General features: G+C 37.2%; 1 pseudogene; it reads left to right on the top strand.

Moving 5' to 3' along the window:
- The first annotated feature begins 11,451 nt into the window (after nucleotides 1–11,451).
- LOC109678101 (olfactory receptor 10G9-like) lies at nucleotides 11,452–12,373 on the top strand (annotated as a pseudogene).
- The last annotated feature ends 2,204 nt before the right edge of the window (nucleotides 12,374–14,577 follow it).

A 14,577-nucleotide genomic window follows, 5' to 3' on the forward strand; every position in this document is an offset into this window, starting at 1 on the left:
AAAGAATTCATCTAGTGCAGGCATGGGAGAATATAATCCAAGTTACTTGGGAGGTGGAGATCAGAAAGATTGCAAGACCCGATGTCAATCAATAAAACGGACTGGAGTTTTAGGTACTATGAGGAAAGGGTGACAGAAGAGGAGGTCTCCCCAAGAGCAGAACAGAGGCTGGGTAATATAGTGCTCTAGGGGCTGGCCAGATTTACCCTGAACAATAACTTTGTCATTGGACTGGGGATCAGGAGAGAAAGAGTTTGCAGTTCTCAGAGAGTCCAATTTTTGGAAATCATACAGTCCAGTGATGTTTGGAATGAGCAACTGCTCTTTATTAGCTGAAATCTCTCAATGCAGCTGTGATAATTAAGCATCCACATCCTCAGCTATATTACCAGTATATCCTGGAACCAAAAAGGTTAAAGCTACATCCAATCTCAAGTTCCTACTGAACAAAACTTGGGGTATTGTTTCATGGTCCTGAGAAACCTCAGGAAAAAACCCTTTATGAAGAACCAGCCACATTGAAGCTAACCAACTGGCTCAGAGAATCTCCACTTCATGTTAAATGGAGAAACCAGGAGGGCCCCTTGGCCACCAGTTGCCCACGCCCAGATGGCTTGGGAAGACACGGACCAGGTGAGCTTTGCAGTACAATGGTACTCCCACAGACAAGCCTGGGCCAGAGCAACATAGCCTTCTGGACAGACTGACCTCCACACAGGGAAGAAAGAGAAAATGAGTAATAAGCAATAAGAACAATAAAGACACGTGGGAAAGAGGGTGGGGCACCCTGAGCGCTGAAGATTGGGGGAAGGGATTCCTTCCTGGGACTGTAAATAAACAAGCCAGGCAGGCTGGAAAGGCTTTGGCGGGAGCGGGGGCATGCACCCAGCAACCAGGAGCGGGAAAGCTTGTGAGAGTGGCGGAGGGAGGAAAACTCCACAGGAGAGGAGGGAAGACCCACTTCCCATGTGAACTGTAAACAAACATGGTGGCTGGCAGGAGCAGCAGCACCGCCCAGTAATCAGGAGCAGGAAAGCTTGTGAAAGTGGCGGTGGGAGGAAAACTGCACAGTAGAGGGGGGAAGACCCACGAACCACATGAACTGTAAATAAACATGCAGGCCTGACAATGCAGGTGCAGTGTCACCTTTCCCAGTGTGCTTGGAAAGGGGAAAGCTTGCAGCAGAGGCACCCGCACAAGAGAACTCTGAGCAAACAAACATTGTGGGGCCAGGTGAGAGCTAAGCTCACCCCAGAGATCTGCATAAATAATGCTGCCAGCAACAGCAGGCTGACAGCAGTGGGCAGGCAAGCCACAGCTGCAGATACCATTTTCAGAACAGTCTCCAGACTCTTTTTATCCTTTTTCTCCCTACCCTTGATGAGAGAATAACCAAATTACACCTGCATGCTGAAAAACTTACTGAAACTGTATTGCATTTGAACTTGGGACACTTGGTGGGGTTTTGTGTGTGTGTGTGTGTGTGTGTAGTTTTCTTCTACTTTATGCATTGCCTTTCATGAGACAACTACAGAACAACATCTGAGACACCATCTCCAGGATTGGAGACTGTGATGGACACCCAAATTATTAAGACTGAAACTTCATTGCATTTGAACTTGGATGTTTTTTGTTTTTTTAAAAAAATTTTTCTATTTTTCATCTTATTTTAATTCATTTTTATATATAGGTATTTCTTTCGTTTACTTATTTTTTATTTTTATTCTTATCTTTATTTTTTTTATTTTTGATTTTCAATCCTCTCTCTGTGTCTCTAATGTCTGTTCACCTTACTGTCCATTAGTACACTAATGCTCCCTGTTTAAACCTTTGAAACTTTCTTGTCTGACACCTTGTTCTGTTTTCTCCTTCTTGTTGTGTATTTGTTTTCCCCCTTTCTTTAACTTCTTGCTTTCCATCTCAGCTCACCCTTCCATTCTAAATATTACCATTCTTATATTACAAGCTAGAAAATACTTAATTGCACACAGTACAGGGACAGTAACAACACCAAAGACAATGACAGGAAGACAGAAAAAACAGGGAAACCAGTTTCCCCACAGCAAAAAATTAGTATAGGAACTAGAGGGGAATGAAGAAAACAGAAACTCAGATCCAGACTCCAACAAAATGAAGAAAAACTATGCCAAAGGACCCAATGAAGCCCACAAGAATAATTTAAAAGAAGACATACTACAAGTACTCAATGAGAATTTTATAGAGATGATACTGGATAGGGTCAACCAAAATGTATAGGAGACACTCAAGAAATTCCAAGACAACAAAAATAGAGAACTTGAAAAAGCAAAAGAAGAAATAAAGGAAACCACAGAAGCACTGTATAAACACCAAAGTGAAAGAGAGAACACAATGAATAAATGGATAAATGAACTCAGGACAAAAATAGACAACATTAAAGAGGAAAACACCCAGGATACGGAAAACCCCAGAAAGAAGAATGAAACACAACTGCAAAACAAACAGAAGGCCAATCCAGCAGAATAGAATAAACAGAACACAGAATCTCAGAAATTGAAGATGAAATGGTAATTAAAGGAAAAACTGAAGAACTATTAATTAAACAACTCAAGACCTGTGAAGAGAAAATGCAAGAACTCACCGACTCCATCAAAAGACCAAACTTGAGAATCATGGGCATTGAAGAAGGAGAAGAGGTGCAAGCGAAGGGAATGCATAATATATTTGACAAAATAATAATGGAAAATTTCCCAAATCTAGAAAAAGATATTCCCATATAGATGCAAAAGGCCTCCAGGACACCAAACAGACCAGATCAAAATAGAACTACTTCACGACATATCATCATTAAAACAACAAGTTCAGAAACTAAGGAAAGAATATTGAAGGCCGTAAGAGAGAAAAAACAAGTAACATACAAAGGTAAACCCATCAAAATCACAGCAGACTTCTCAACAGAAACATTAAAAGCAAGAAGAGAGTGGGGTGAGATTTTCCGGGCACTGAATGAAAATAACTTCAACCCCAGGATACTCTACCCAGCAAAACTATCATTCAAAATAGATGGAGCAATAAAAGTCTTTCATGATAAGCAGAAACTAAAACAATATGTGACCACAAAGCCACCACTACAAAAGATTCTGCAAGGGATTCTGCACGCAGAAAGAGAAACCGAACTTAACCATGAAAAGACAGGCAGAACCAAACCACAGGAAAAGTAAAAGCAAGACAGTAGAGAGTAACCTCAACTTAGGTACACACAATCAAACCTTCAAACAACTAAGACAACTAAATGACAGGAATTATCACATACCTATCAGTACTAATGCTTAATGTTAACCAACTTAATTCACCCATCAAAAGGCAGCGCTTGACGAAATGGATTAAAAAGGAAGATCCAACAATTTGTTGCTTATAGGAGACCATCTCACCTACAGAAATAAGCATAGACTTAGGATGAAAGGCTGGAAGAAGACTTACCAAGCCAATGGCCCGAAAAACAGACAGGAGTAGCAATACGTATCTCTGACAAAGTAGATTTCAAACCTACATTGATCAAACGAGATAAAGAAGGACATTCCATACTAATAAAAGGGGAAATAGACCAAAAGGAAATAATAATTATCAACCTGTATGCACCCAATGTCAATGCACCCAGTTTCATCAAACATACCCTGAAAGACCTAAAAGCATATATAAATGCCAACACAGTGGTTGTGGGAAACTTTAACACCCCATTATCATCAATAGATAGGTCATCCAAACAAAAAACCAATAAAGAAATCCAAGATCTAAAATATGCAATAGATCAAATGGACCTAGTTGATGTCTACAGAACATCTCATCCAACCTCTACACAATATACATTCTTCTCAGCAGCCCATGGAACCTTCTCCAAAATAGATCATATCCTAGGGCACAAAGCAAGTCTCAGCAAATACAAGAAAATAGAAATTATACTGTGCATACTATCTGATCACAATGCAGTAAAAGTAGACCTCAACAACAAAAGTAAAGACAAAAAACATGCAAACAGCTGGAAACTAAATAACTCATTACTTAATGAAGAATGGATCATCGATGACATAAAAGAGGAAATTAAAAAGTTCCTGGAAGTCAATGAAAATGAAAACACAACCTACGGGAACATATGAGAAACAGGTAAGGCAGTCCTGAGAGGAAAGTATATAGCCATGAGTGCATATATTAAAAAGACTGAAAGATCCCAAATCAATGACCTAATGATACATCTCAAACTCCTAGAAAAACAAGAACAAGCAAATCCCAAAACAATTAGAAGGAGAGAAATAATAAAAATAAGAGCTGAAATCAAAGAAATAGAAACCAAAAAAAAATACAAAGAATTAATGGAACAAAAAGTTGGTTCTTTGAAAAAATAAACAAGATCGATAGACTCCTGGTAAACCTGACTAAAATGAGGAGAGAAAAAACCCAAATTAGTAGAATCAGGAATGCAAAAGGGGAGATAACAACAAACTCCATGGAAGTCCAGGAAATCATCAGAGACTACTTCAAGATGAAATGGAAGCAGCAATCAAGAGTCTCCCCAAAAAGAAAAGTCCAGGACCTGATGGATTCTGTGCTGGATTCTATCAGACCTTTAAGGAAGAACTGATACCAACCCTCCTTAAACTGTTTCATGAAATAGAAAGGGAAGGAAAACTGCCAAACACATTTTATGAAGCCAGTATTACACTTCTCCTAAAACCAGGCAAAGACACCTCCAAAAAGGAGAAGTATAGGCCAATCTCCTTAATGAACATCGACACAAAAATCCTCAATAAAATAATGGTAAACCGAATTCAACAACACATCAAAAAGATTATTCACCACAACCAAGTAGGCTTCATCCCAGGGATGCAGGGGTGGTTCAACATATGAAAATCAATAAACGTAATAAACCACATTAACAGAAGCAAAGACAAAAACCACTTGATCATCTCAATAGATGCAGAAAAAGCCTTTGATAAGATCCAACACCATTTCATGATAAAAACTCTAAGAAAAAACTAGGAATAGAAGGAAAGCACCTCAACATTATAAAAGCTATATATGACAAACCTACAGCCAGTATTATACTTAATGGAGAAAAACTGAAACCATTCCCTCTAAAATCAGGAACCAGGCAAGGATGCCCACTATCCCCACTCCTATTCAACATAGTGCTGGAATTCCTAGCCAGAGCAATTAGGCAAGAAGAAGGAATAAAAGGAATACAAATAGGTAAAGAAATGGTCAAAATTTCCCTATTTGCAGATGACATGATCCTATACCTTAAAGACCCAAAAAACTCTACTCAGAAGCTTCTAGACATCATCAATAACTATAGCAAGGTAGCAGGATATAAAATCAGCATAGAAAAATCATTAGCATTTCTATACACTACAATGAGCACACTGAAAAAGAATGTATGAAAACAATTCCACTTACAATAGCCTCAAAAAAAAAAATCAAATACCTAAGTGTAAATCTAACAAAAGATGTGAAAGACCTCTACAAGGAAAACTATACACTTCTGAAGAAAGAGATTGAGGAAGACTATAGAAAGTGGAGAGATCTCCCATGCTCATGGATTGGTAGAATCAACATAGTAAAAATGTTGATACTCCCAAAAGTAATCTACATGTTTAATGCCAATTCCCATCAAAATTCCAATGACATTCATTAAAGAGATTGAAAAATTTACCATTAAATTTATATGGAAACACAAGAGGCCACGAATAGCCAAAGCAAAACTCAGTCAAAAGAACAATGACGGTGGTATCACAATACCTGACTTCAAACTATATTACAAAACAATAACAATAAAAACAGACATGAAAACCAGTGGAACAGAATAGAGGACCCAGATATGAAGCCACACAACTACAACCAACTTGTCTTTGACAAAGGAGCTAAAAATATATGATGGAGAAATAGTAGCCTCTTCAACAAAAACTGCTGGGAAAACTCATCAGCAGTCTGCACAAAACTGAAACTAGGTCCATGTATATCACCCTATACCAATATTAACTAAAAATGGATCAAGGATCTTAATATCAGACTCCAAACTCTAAAGTTGATACAGGAAAGAGTAGGAACTACTCTGGAGTTCGTAGGTATAGGTAAGAACTTTCTCAACGAAACCCCAGCAGCACAGTAACTAAGAGATAGCATAGATAAATGGGACCTCATAAAACTAAAAAGCTTCTGTTTATCAAAAGAAATGGTCTCTAAACTGAAGGGAACACCCACAGAATGGGAGAAAATATTTGTCAACTATGCATCAGGCAAAGGACTGATAACCAGAATATATAGGGAACTTAATAAACTAAATTCTCCCAAAACTAATGAACCAATAAAGAAATGGGCAAGTGACCTAAACAGAACTTTCTCAAAAGAAGAAATTCAAATGGCCAGAAAGCATATGAAAAAATGCTCACCATCTCTAGCAATAAAGGAAATGCAAATTAAAACCACAGTAAGATTCCACCTCACCCCTGTTAGAATAGTCATCATCAGTAACACCACCAACAACAGGTATTGGAGAGGATGTGGGGAAAAAGGAACCCTCTTACACTGTTGTTGGGAATGTACAACCACTCTGGAAAAAAATTTGGAGGCTACTCAAAAAGCTAAACATTGATCTACCATTTGATCCAGCAATACCACTCTTGGGTATATACCCAAAATACTGTGACACAGGTTACTCCAGAGGCACCTGCACACCCATATTTATTGCGGCACTATTCACAATAGCCAAGTTATGGAAACAGCCAAGATGCCCCACCACCGACAAATGGATTAAGAAAATGTGGTATCTATACACAATGGAATTTTATGCAGCCATGAAGAAGAACGAAATGTTATCATTCGCTAGTAATAGGATGGAATTGGAGAACATCATTCTTAGTAAGGTTAGCCTGGCCCAAAAGACCAAAAATCGTATGTTCCTCCTCATATGTGGACATTAGATCCAAGAAAGTCTGGTCACCTCGCCCTGGACTTGGGCTGCACATCTTGCAGTTGCATTTTGTTATTTTGGTTAGAGGCTTTTACATGTCTGTTTCTAAAATGCCTCACTCATCTAAAATGGAGTTACCTCTGTCATTGCTCCCCTAACATTACCTAAAGTAAAATCAATTCCAAATGAAGTAAGGGGGAAAAAAAAATTCAAAGCACTAAATATTATGCAAGTGAAAACTGATAAACATTTCATGTAAGAAAGAACTTTGTAAAGCAAAATGCCAGCATCAAGAACCATATTCGAATCCACTGATATAATTTAATAGCACATTAAAAATATATAGAAGCAAATAAAATATCTAAACAAAGGCAAATTTGAAAGCACATTTCACCTTATGATAAAGCAATGAATTGGTATTCTTTATTTGTAAATTTGCAGACAAATCAATAAGAAAAAGACTACTACTTCAAAAGAAATGAATAAAGTTTCTGAAGAGTTAGTTAATTTACAAAAGAAGATAAACCTATGAAATATCACACGTGTTTGCTTATTCTTGTAAAAGCAATGATAAATTAACAGAAATAACTAATTATTACATAATGATTTGGTAAATCTTTATGGATTTGTAGGTATTTCTTTGGAAAAAATGAGTCTAAAACCCTATAAAACAGAATTGGGATGTTTTAACTTTCTCTAAAAAGATAGCAAAACAGTGATATTGAACTGGAGCGTGCACAAAAGTGATGACCATTGTGACTTCTGGACAATTTTAAACTGAGAACAAACTGTGTGTCTCCATCACCTGTGAGAGAAAGGGGTAACTAGGTGCTACCTCTCTCTTAGGTATAAATATTAGTTCCAGGAGACATGGGCCATCCCAGAAGGGTTCAAATAAACATGTAGGAAAATGCCTGTGTTTATTACAAGCTTTTACTGTGGTCTTCTTGTTTTTGTGCTCATTGAGAGAACCTGGAAACCCAGGAGTAATTGTATCACTTGTGGGACCAAAACCAAGTTAAGCCCCTACGCACTTACCGTGTTACTCTCCATTCTCTGCCCTTTAACTAGCTTGGTTCTTGATTAGAAATGGACTATTCCTATTGAAAATACTGCGTATTTGTACTTTGAGTGACAGCTTGAAAACTAGTGCCTGTATATTGCTTGAAGTTGTCAAAAAATTGTAGGAAAAATTCTGGTGAGTTTTACTACTGAAATGAATCATGTCCTATAAGGTGAGTTTTAGGTAAATATAACTTATTCTACCCTGATTTTTTTCTTTTGTTTACCTTAAGCTTTCATGTACACAGTGTTACTGTGAGATTGTTAAACTTCATCCTCATCATAATAGTTTCAGATAGACAGGTGATAGATAATTGATTGACAGAATAATTGGGTGAGTACAGAAAGCAACCGTGTCTCTGCAAGTCAAACATTGACCTCTCTGAGATTCCTGCCTAAGTCTCAGGCTATCTTAGACTTTACCTGGTGAAAAATTTCCACAGTTTTATTAAATCTGAATATTAACCCATATTAGTGATTAAGTCCTGCTGATACAGTAGAAATTTCAGAAATGTTCTATTTTTGCAGTTCTAAGAACCATGTTGGTAGTTATAACAGTAATTTATAGTCTTGTCTCTACCATTTATTCTAATATTTGAAAAAATACAGATTTAACGTAGCTTAAGCCATGTTTCATGGAGATAAGATACATTTTATTTGAGTTGAGTAGGGAATGAGTTTCATGCTCTTCTCCCACAGAACAATTAACTATCATTGGTTTAATAACAATGAGCATATTATATTAATAAAAATTAATCACCAGGAGTACTTTGTATTTTTTCAGAATAAAATTAACTTTTTATTTATTATTTTTGTATTGGGGCACAGTGTTACATTTAGAAGAGTTTTTACAAAATATCATAGTTGAATTCACCACCTCCATCATTCTCCTTTTTCCAGTACTTTGTATTAAGTCAAAAGCATTTCTGCCTCAATTTCAACTGTACAGTTTCCCAATGTTTCTCACTATAAAGATGGCATAGGTCCCCTTTGCTTGCACTGATTCTATTTTTTGTGTCAGGTTGTAGATATTGAATAAGTAGTATACACTTGATAGAATCATCTCCTCGTAGGAGAACACTGTCTAGGTTTATGAGTGTGAGGAGTAGGAGAAAGTGGGGGGAATGAAATGTGATTCCTAATAAAATAAATATTAGAAAATGTTCAGATACTGAGGATGGAAGGATGCATGACAGAAAAACTGTCCCTTACCTGATAGATTATGGCTGGGGGAGCAATTACGATGTTCTTAGAATTCATAAGTGTTGGTTAAGTAAAGGAGAAGCATGAGGTTGGCCTATGTATGAGGTTAGTTCCATCTGGAACATACGGGTTATTGAGAGGAATCCCAATGTGGAGATTGAATGATATTCTTACTTTCTCTGAGAACATGGAGAAACCCTATTAGAAACTGGCAGTAGTGGGACAATAGTAACAATAACAGAGAGGAAAGCTTTCTGAAAAAGCTCCTTTTGAAAATAAGAAGTATGAGGAAATACAAAGGGAATTTACTTCTCTATATCTCTAAGTTCTGAAAAGGCACAATGTTGTGTGATTCACTATCATTTATTATGCAGTTATCACATGACAAGCTTAGTATTGTGAAGAACTGTACTAAGTACTTTATGCATATCATCTTATTTACTGCCTGTAACTTCTCAGGAAGCTTGTATTAGTAACATCAGATAAAAAGCGAGGACACTGGAGAATGATTGAAGGTTACTGTGAGTTTTGAAATATTAATTGCTATCAACAATTAAATTCTTGGCTCTACAAGTTTCTTTATGAAATTCAAAGAAAATAGAATATAACAGGTAGAATTCCAAATAGCCTCAAAATCTCCTTCTAATAGGTAAATACTCCCTGAAAAATCACCCTGAGTGTGTGGGACCTGTGTATATGATGGGGGTTCATTCTGTTGATTACATAGTATCACATAACACTGTGCTATAAATCAGACAGTGATTCTCTTTCTGGCTTTGGAAAAGTAGCTGCCATATGTAAGGTCAGGTGAATAGGACTTCTTAGGACCTAGAGTGGCCTCCAGGAACTTAGAGTGATTTGATCTGCCAAGAACTATCAAGAAAACTGGAACTTCAGTCCCAAAGTGCAAGGAACTCAGTTTTAGTAACAGTCTCAATAACATAGAAGAGAATCTTGAGTCTTAGATGAGATTATATCCCCAGTTGACACCTTGATTAAAATTGAAGAGACATTGAGCAGATACTCCAACTGACCTGATCCACAGAAACAGTGCTATAATAAATTGGTGTTTCATTCACTAAGCTTGTGCTAATTTTAAAATACAGTAATGGCTATAATTTGAATTAGTGTCCCACAAAAGGCTCTTATGTTAAACTCTTATTCCCCAACCAGTGACACTATTGGGAGTTGGTGGAACAGTTAAAGGATCTTGTCTTGTGTGAGGATTTCCCATCACTGGAGATGTGCTCTTAAAGGGGACATGAGGACACAGCCCCTTTCTTCTTCTTCTGTCTTTTATGTCCTGGCCATGAGATGAGTTGTTTTTCCATGTGCTGGTGCCATGATGGGCTGCCTTAACAGAGGCCCAAAAGAAATGGGGCTAACCAATCACAGACTAAAGCCTCCATAACTGAGAGACTGAGAAACACTTTTTCCTTATTAAACAAATTGACTCGGGTGATTGTTACAGTAATGGAAAGATGACTAACATACCAATAAATAGGTAACAAAATAGCCTTCTACTTTCTTCTCTATATTTCTCTGTGAGTCTATATGAGAGTAAGAGTTGCTGAAATCATCTGATCACCTTTATAAATAAGCTCTGTGACAAGCAAAGTTGAGTACAACTCAAGATGATCTACTATGGATGATGCAGGAGCCACTTGGAGAAGGAATTCTCTGTACTCAATTTCATGCTAAAGGCTGGTTGCTCCTTAGATCTCTACAGGGAGCATGATTGAGAATGGAAAGAATGTCAAATGTGAGCCTATGACAACATCCTTCTTCACAGGCTTTCCCACCTACCCTGAACACCACACTCTTTAGAATCTTTGTGATGATTGATGTTCTCACTGTGCTGAGGAACCTCTTCATCCTACTGGTGATCAGGGTGGATTCTCACCTCCACACACCCATGTACTACTTCCTCACCAACCTGTCCTTCATGAGAAAGATGATTTTTTCACACTTTCTTCTGCATATATTTGTGTTGTGTTATGTGTGTGTGAGAGAGAGAGAAAGAGAGAGAGAGAGAGAGAGAGAGAGAGAGAGAGAGAGAGAGACTAAAATCATCCCATCATCTTTACCAAAGAAGTTTGTAACAAGCAAAGTCAAGTAGAGCTCTAGAATTATCTATCATGGATGCTGCAGTTGCCACATAGAGGATTCTCAGTTCTCAGTAACATGCTAAAGACTGATTGCTCCTTATATCTCTACAGGGAGTCTGATTGAGGATGGAAAAAATGACAAACTTGAGTTTAGTGACAACATTCTTCCTCACAGGTTTTCCCCACTGACCCTTCCTGGACACCATTACTGTTTGGAATCTTCTTGGATATTTATGTTCTTACTGTGCTGGGGAAACTTCTCATCCTTCTGGTGATCAGGGTCAATTCTCACCTCCACACACCCATGTACTACTTCCTCACAAACCTGTCCTTCATTGATATGTGGTTCTCCACTGTCACAGTGCCCAAAATGCTCATGACTTTGACATCCCTGGAAGGCAGGGCTATCTCCTTCCACAGCTGTGTGCCCCGGCTCTATTCCTCCCACTTCCTGGGGAGCACTGAGTTTTTCCTTTACACAATTGTGTCATATGATCACTATCTGGCTATCAGTTATCCAGTCAGGTATAGCATCATGATAAGTGGGGGAACGTGTGCCCTCCTGGACACTGGCACCTGAATCAGTGGTTCCTTTCACTCTGATGTCCAGATCACCCTGACATTCCATTTGCCCTACTGAGGGCCCAACCAAACCCACTATTTCTGCAATGCACCACTCATCCTCAAGCTGGCCTATGCAGACGCCTCAGCCAATGAGATGGTCATCTTTGTGAACATCAGGGTAGTGGCTTTGGGCTGCTTTTTCCCGATAGTGCTGTTCTATGTGTCCATTGTGTGCTCCATCCTGAGACTCTGCACCTCAGAGGGGTGACACAGCCTTTCAGACTTGTGCTTGCCCTGCATTGTGGTCATGTTTCTTTGTGCCTTGTGTTTTCATTTACCTAGGCTCCAGGGGTGCTGTGGATGGGGTTGTGGCCGTTTTGTACACTGTGCTCACACCCCCGCTCAACCCTGCTGTGTATACCCTGAGGAACAAGGAGGTGAAGAAAGCGCTATTGAAGCTGAAGACAAAGCAGCACACTCTCAGAGCGAGTGAACACTAGGAAGGAAATATTTCATTTTCTCAAAATAAATAATGTAATTTAGTTATAAATCATTGCTTAAAAACAGCTCCCCAGGAATATATCCTTCATATATTTTCTAAGGAATAATAAAAGTTTCAAAGAAATCTCTACTTTATAGTGAATGTGCTCATATCTAATCTTTTATCTACTTTCTCCCCAAAATATTTGTTTTACATTTTAAAATAAATGTAAACACTGTGATAGAAATGAAATACAATATGAGGGTTGAGTTTTTTAAACTAAGTTGATAAGATGATCTTTTTTTGCTTTATTTCTTATGTACACAAATTTGGGAGTATATATGATGATGCTGATATTGTTCAAAGGTTGCAGCAATTATCAGAGGTCATGGTTTTCTCTGGCTGTAACCCTTCAAATGCATTTCAACCCTTTTTAGTGACTCTGTGCTTCTCTGTGTATATTTTATAGAAATCCAAATAATGTTTAAATGTCCAGAATACAGGTAAACTCTCCATAATGCATAGGACAGCCACAGAGCAACACTTACATTGCCAAAAATTTCCATAGTGTTGCAGTTAAGAAATCTTTATCTGAATCTAAATGTAAGACCATGACAATAGATTTAATAAGAAAAAGTTGCTGAATAAATGAAAGGTTAATGTATGCTCGTGGATTATGAGACTCAGTATTTTAGAGATATAGTTTCTCTCACATTGTTCCACAGATCCACTGAATTTTCAGATAAACTTAAGCATTTTATTCTGCTGATAAAGATATATGGATCCCAAAGTTTGCATTGAAATGGTCCCTAAACAGTCATGATAATCTTGAAGAAATAAAAGAAAATGGGATGATTCTCAACACCACATAGAAAAGTAACCACGGATACATAGTAATTCAGGGAGAGTAATATTTGTATAAGCTTAGAACAGTAACAAAGTAACAGAATAGTAAAGACATAGATAGATGAGTATTCATCTGCAAAGATAACCCACAAAGCAGTAGTGAAAGATGGGCATTTCAATAAATTATTTTGAGATAATGGGTATTTTGGTGAAACCCAAAGAATCTCAAATATATTGAGAGCAATGTGCACATCGATAATATCAATTATAGCTGGATTGTAAATATAATTGTGGCATTAAATGACATTTGCTTAGGTAAAGATATTTTGAAGACCAAACAATCAAAAGAGGCTAACCATAGAATGATAAATTAGGTTAAGTTATTATATGTAAAATACAAATTTTAGAGCTTGTTTTAATTGATCATGATGTATTAAATCTAGGGCATAATAAGTAAATAAAAAATGTAAGTGCTGAGAATTTAAATCAAATTTTGAAATATCACGTTAATTAGTGGAGTAACTACAGGTATAGTCTCAAATTATATGGGTAAAATCCTTATGTCAGACCTAATTAAAATTAATCCCAGGTGTGGTAAAGATTTAAATGAAGGGAAAAAACTTTAAAATATTAAAATACTGTGTAACTGAAAATTAATAAGTGGTGTATAAGGAAAATTTTATAAAGCAAAATATCAAGATGAGAAACCATAAGGAATCAATTGATAAATTTTTAGAGCATTAAAAATATGTAAACAAGCAATAATAAACAATGAGAAATATGACAGCATATTTTACTTTATAATAGAACAATGAATTAATGTTCTGAATCTGTAAAAACTCAGGCTAATGCATAAAGTAAAAACTATTATCTCAATAAGGACTGTAATAGAATTCTTGAGAAGCTAATTTACAAAAGAAGATGTACTTTGGTAATATCAAGTCCTTACCATTGCTTGTAAAATCAGTGAAAATTATGACATCAATGCTATCAAATTTTTCCTATAAAATTAGGAAATTTTTATGGATCCGTAAATACTGCTTTGGGAAAAATGGTTGCAAAGCCCTAAAGAACAAAAGCAGCAAAGTTGGGAATGTGGATGTTTTAGTTGACTATGAAAGATGGTAAAAGACAGTAATATGAAGCTGCAGAGTGCAAACAAGTGATGCCCATATGGATTCTGGAGAATTTGAAGTGGAGAGCAAGCATTTGTAAGCATCTCTTCATCGCTAATGTGGGAAAAGAGCAACTGAGTGCCACATCTATCCTCTTTATTTCCAGGAAGACAGAAGCCATCTGAGGAGGGTTCAAATGAGAAACATGTGGGGAAATGCCCATGTTTATGACAAACTTTTCCTTGGGGTCTTCTG

The sequence above is a fragment of the Castor canadensis genome, chromosome 2 (genome assembly GCF_047511655.1).
Source record: "Castor canadensis chromosome 2, mCasCan1.hap1v2, whole genome shotgun sequence".
In the NCBI taxonomy this organism is placed as follows: Eukaryota; Metazoa; Chordata; class Mammalia; order Rodentia; family Castoridae; genus Castor; species Castor canadensis.